Genomic DNA, 6,543 nt, shown 5'->3' with positions numbered 1-6,543 from the left:
ATGAAAGTTTTGTAAGTAAGATGTATAGATTTCCAATTATTCACACTCTAATAAAAATATTAGTCCTTATCGTTAAGGCAACAGTAACAGCCTGTAAATTTCTCACTACTGGGCTAAGGAATTCTCTCCCTTTAAGGAGAAGATTAGGAGCTTATGGCTATCCACCATGCTGCATTGTGGGTTGGTGGTTAAACATGTGGCATTTCATTGAAATTAGACACATGCAGGTTTTCTCTCGATGTTTTCCTTCACCGACGAGCACGAGATGAATTATAAACACAAATTAAGCACATGAAAATTCAGTGGTGCCAGGGTTTGAACCCGTAATCATCGGTTAAGATGTTCGCGTTCTACCCACAGGGCCATCTTTGCTTATCATAAAGACGTGTTACTTACATATATAAAATTTAAACAATGTCCGTGCAATGAAATTGTCTTAAACTATATATTTTAAAATGTTAGTTAAAGAGATAATATTCCAGTAGTTTGATACTAATTATATATTATTAGGTTATATATAATTATGTATGCATTCATATACATATCGAAAATAAGATGGTTTTTGATTGAATGAAAATTAAGATTTAGAAGTTTATAACGTAATATTTTCTAAACATGAAAATGGTCACTGTGAGTTGTCTATGAAAGATGCTCTGCTGGTTTTCATTTAGCCTTCTCGCAGACCTCTCTCAGATGAAGTTTTTGTCTAATTGTTATAGTTTTACGTTCATTTTGAATGCGCCTGGGCGGACTCTTACGCAGAATCCATCGCCATATTAAGCTGTATAAAAATGTGCATCTTAACAAACATTTCAGAAAAGTTCCCTTCTGAAATTTTTAATTAAAATAGTACGTAAGTTTCATAACAATCGAGTTAAAAGTATTTACGTGATCTAGTCAAAAACAAACGAACAAACCCCCCCTCCCTTTTTTAGTATTGATATGAAATACAATCATTCCGATAATAAAATTATTTGATCAACTTTCGATTAAAAAAAAACCACGTAAATTCAATGCTGTTGTCGAAATGTAAGAAAAAAACCTTCTCGCTTTCTACGTTACACTTTCACTATCAAATAGATCAAACTAAGATCGATACTTCTGTCTCTATTATGCGCGTGACGATTGTGTATTTCTATCCTTGTTTAATTCATTTTCTTGTAAAGAACAAAGTGAACTGTTATATAATTTTCAGTTACGTTTTATATGAAATAAGTTACATTGTGTAATTAAATATTTTATTTTGAATCTGAATCTAGAATCTCTAGTAATCATTAAGGTGTTTAGTAGTTGTATAGTTACTAAAAAAATAATATTTTTATACGTGAAACGAAACGAATTTCTTATAAAATAATAAGAATTGTTTTAGTCATCCAATTATTTTTTTTAAATTAATTACTTAAATTCTTCGCAAGACAAGCGAACCAACCAATTACATTTTAGAACCCATTATTATATTTTTTAATGGGGCTCATTTTAAGTGCAAGACCCAATTACCACAAAAGTAGAGGAACAGAGACAGAGATATTTTTTAAATAACCAATCAGATGTAACTCAGCTTCTATGGATTATATTCAAACATAATCTATATTCTAACTGTACCCGCGACTTCGTGCGCGTTTGATTTTAACAAAAAAGTTATTGTTGTAGCCTAAGTTACTCCTAACACAAAACATCAGTTATCTGCCGGTGAAAGTCCCGTCAAAATCGGTCCAGCCGTTCTCGTTCAGAGATTTTCCGGAAAACAAATGTAATTTTGGTAAATGTACCATGTCATAATTTCATGTTTGAGATACGAGTTCTTACATACTGACGAAATATTTGCTCGTCTGATATTAAACCTGTGAAGAATTCTTATACAACATAAGGAAACGAATTTAAAAGTTTGTTATCAATAATTAATTAGTATAGGTTTTACAAGAAAACGACTTTTTTAAAAGAAATTCAAGCATTTCTTTAATTAAGAATTGTTATTTGTACAATTGTTCGACCTTGTCGTTGAATTAATCTTAAAACAAATTACGTTTTCGTAACAATAATAGTAAGTACCCTTAATATATCAAATGATCTTAACATGAGTCTTAGTATATAGAAAAAAAAACAGCTATGATCTTCTAACGGTTTCGTCCCGGATACGATTCAAGTGCTTCATTCAATTAATTCATACTGATTGTGTCTAAGAATTAGATTCTTCCTTCTAATTCATATTCGATATTCAAGAAAATAGTATTTATAGTATTTGAATATGTTCATTTTACTAAACGTAAGAGCTAAGATGGCCCAGTGGTTAGAACGCGTACATCTTAACCGATGATTTCTGGTTCAAACCCAGGCAAGCACCACTGAATTTTCATGTGCTTGTGTTATAATTCATCTTGTGCTCGGCGGAGAAGGAAAACATCTTGAGAAAACCTGCATGTGTCTAATTTCAACGAAATTCTGCCACATGTGTATTCTACCAACCCGCATTGGAGCAGTGTGGTGGAATATACTCCAAACCTTCTCCTCGAAGGGAGAGGAGGCCTTAGCCCAGCAGTGGGAAATTTATAGGTTGTTAATGTAATGTAAAACTGAACTGAACTAAACAGGATATCAATAACCAATTTTGCAAAACAATAATTTTTATGATTGCTTTATTGCCTAAAAAATTCATAGTGCATTCACGACTGGCTCACTTTGGTAGTCTGTATCTACTTCGTTAGATTGAGATCCGCTTCTATATCAGAGTTTTATGGGAGAAAATACATTTCGTGAAAAAAAAATTCTTGACGTTACATCCTTTCAATATACAATTTTCTAGTTAACTTTATTTTTGTTGAGTCATAAGTTTAAATCGTTTGTTAATAAATAAGGCACATTATTCAACACGAGATTATATAGATACTTATTGACTTTTAAGCAAGATAAATAAATTTAATGATTTAAACTGACATCAATTTGTTTCAAATGTTGGAAAAGAGTAACTACAAAGTTTGTTGCCGGTTTTCCTTGATATAATCTACATTCCAATTCAGCGGTATCTTTACGTTTACTTGAGTAAAATATATTTTGATTTTGCTGCACAAAGGTCTCCTGTCCTATTTTAAGAATTAAAATTTATACCAATGCGATTCACTGAATAAAGACTATGCAGAATTAATTTGAAACATAAATATCCTCGGGATATCTTTCGTAGCGGACCACGATATGAATTTTAAGCACACGTGAAAGACACCAAAAGTTTATCCTCAAATTAACACATTCAAGCGTCTCCTACTTCTACTTTCTTTATTTATAATAATTCTAATTAAATAATTAATAATTGCACGTGTTCTTTGTATTGAATGTAAGTTTTTATTTCCGTTGCGGAATGGACGGAGTCAGATTTTATGTTAGCTCGCATGAATCCATCGTCACGGATCGTTTGTCACGTGTCGTCAAATAATATTTCACAGATGTGTCAATTAATAAATATTTGACTCGTAAAATGACTCGTTGGAATTATAGTTTGTTTATTAGCATAGTAAGTCAAATAATAATAATAAAACAATTGACCTTTTGTATAATATCTCTCATGTTGATTAACTTTAATTATTAATTGAATATAAATGTACAGTATTTATATATTTTAATTAATAAACTTTCTCAACAAGATGTGTTTTATTAAGTTATACACGAAGACTATATTCGTATCTGTGATTCGCATATTTTTTACCATTCTTGTAACAACATAATACATATATTATAGGTTACTTATTATTTATAACTATATAAAAACCCGGCTTCGGCGGCTAACGGCTCGAAAATATTATTTGGAACACACTTTCTGAACGCACCCGTAAACGTCAAACATGGCCGCCCGTTGAATTGTCATGTCATTGAATTTCATGGATTTAATATCGTAATATCTCGATTATACGAATGAAATGTTGTCGACTAAAAATTCATTATTTTTTAACGATCTATAATTGTGGATAGGTTTAGAAAATTTTAATATAGATTAAAAGCGTTTACATTTATTATTTGTGTAAAATTCGTACATTTGTACATTTCCTGGCGCCGTACATTTTTTATTTATTTATGGATAAGGTTGCCGTTTCATTTTTCTTATTTAAATCTGACAACTTCGAAAAGAAAATATTTGTACTAATAAGTTTAAAAAAAAAACAAATTTCTTTTTTTTTTTAGTATAGTTTCTTTGTACTACTAAATTGTGTGCAAGTCCTTGAAGAATTCGAAACCAAACAAATCACTTCACGAAGTCAGCTCTGCGTGTTATTCTTTGGAGGAAATGGTGCATTAAGTTGGCGAGTGTCGTGCAGCGATTTGTTCCTATACAATATTTGCGCTTCCTAATTAACCTATTCGTGTCTTATTATACGTAATTGATTTTAATATATATTATGATAATGTTTAACGGCAAGCCCGTTAAACATACAAACTTAAATACCCACTTCGGGGAATGAATTAACAAATGTGTTACAGGAATAACTCGTTCCCGGACAAAGTTAATTTTGACTGACAAATTCGCGGTAGGGCTTCGTGTAAGCAGAAAAGTAATACTTTAAGTAATTAAAACGGGATATTTACAATGCTTTTTATTTTTATTTGGTGGAGATCGATAATTCGGCTTTTTTCTACGAATGTCTTGTTCACGAGACTGAAGTTTGCGGGTTGAAGATTCTGAAGTGTCCATATCGGACTACCTCCTTTCGCGTATGTTTGCTGCGTAAACACTGGTCACCACTACCATTGTAGTAATACTTTATATTTATTTGTTCCAGTTTTAACTCGAATGAATGAAAAAGTTTTAACTGTGAATAAATAATAGGCATAAGGGACATGAGATCTTATTGGCTGACGGTATAGTGGAAGTACAAGGTATTTTATTTAATTGTCAGATTTTTAAAATTAAACTTTAGAACTTATAAAAAAATTAAATAAACGGTTTATTTTTATTTTTATTAAATTTTTATTGTTTCTTTTATATACTCCACATCCCAATGTCAATTTTTGTTTTAATCTGTACCTATTTAATTGTACAAAATAAGTAGTGTAGATAAACATGTAGACTGATTAATATTCCAGCCAATCCAATTAAATAAAGATTAAAAGAACCCAACACGGCGACGCAGTACTAGACTTACAAATATGTACAAACTAATAAGCTCTACACAAATAAAATAGAATATAATGATCAGACCGATTTCGGAGACCAGCCATGCAGCCAAGCAGCAGGACGCACAGGTCAAGTTAGTACACAAGTATACGTAAACTCTCTAATTCGAAGGGACACGACAAATACAACACGACCGGAAAGAGTTCAGGTGCATGACTAACAGTTTTACATGCTTTCCGAGGCACGAGAGTGTGCACTACTAATATCCAGACTCCGGTCTGAGAATTTTTCAAAGGAAAAACCTTATAACTTTATCGACCTGATCTGATGTTTGAATCTAGAACTTTGGGTTCTTTCGTATTATATATGGCTACAATGGTATTGGCATTGACCAACGAGGTAATCCAATTAAATACAATAAATATTACTATTAATAATAATCTGTCGATCATCATTAGTTATGCCTGGAAATGGACTTTGACTGTAACGTAATATGAAACGAGATAAGTTTTCAAGCAAATTACACGAGAATTGTTTACATAACGTGGAATATTTTTTCCTTAAATTAATAATATTTTTTTATGTAAACTATTTCTATTAGATGGAAAATTTTGTGGAAAATGAATATTATTAAAGAAAAGTCTTCTTAGAATGAGCTGATTTCTGCGAACTAGAAGAATTTATGTAGAAAAACAAGGTAATACGTTATATTTTGCAAAGAACAATTACTTCCCGAACAATTACCCGTGATGTTGCCTATATGTATATAAAGTCGTCTACGTCGTAATTTCTACACATGGACATGTGACAACGATAGATTCCAGATAAAACTACGATTTCTCTCTTAAAATGATAAGATGATCATGTGCTTGGTGTCTGTAACTCCCAACTTATTTTTTGTAATTATTTTTTTTTATGTATTTGTTTGGTGGATGAGCATATGGGCCACCTGATGATAAGTGGTCACCACAGTCCATAGACAAAGGCGCTGTAAGAAATATTAACCATTCCTTACATCACTTATGCGCCAGCAACCTTGGGAACTAAGATGTTATGTCCCTTGTGCCTGTGATTACACTGGCTCGCTCACCCTTCTAACCGGAACACAACAATACAGAGTACTGTTATTTGGCGGTAGAATATATGATGAGTGGGTGGTACCTACCCAGACGGGCTTGCACAAAGCCCTACCACCAAGTAAATTGGAAGGTCGACTTATAAATGGGCGATATAGGTAAGAAATATTAACCATTCCTTACATAGACAATGAGTATTGTTGATGGCGGATGGGCTTACACAAAGACTTACTACCAAGTAAAGACTACGTGTTTGAAGAATCATGTTAATAAAAATGAATGCTGCATTGCGTTAAGGTAAATGTATACACTGAGGATAGGTTGGCTAAACTGGTTTATTGGTGAAATTATCGATGTACGATGTGATTA

The sequence above is a fragment of the Vanessa tameamea genome, chromosome 24 (genome assembly GCF_037043105.1).
Source record: "Vanessa tameamea isolate UH-Manoa-2023 chromosome 24, ilVanTame1 primary haplotype, whole genome shotgun sequence".
Lineage (NCBI taxonomy): Eukaryota > Metazoa > Arthropoda > Insecta > Lepidoptera > Nymphalidae > Vanessa > Vanessa tameamea.
Note: the sequence above shows the minus strand (reverse complement) of the source record.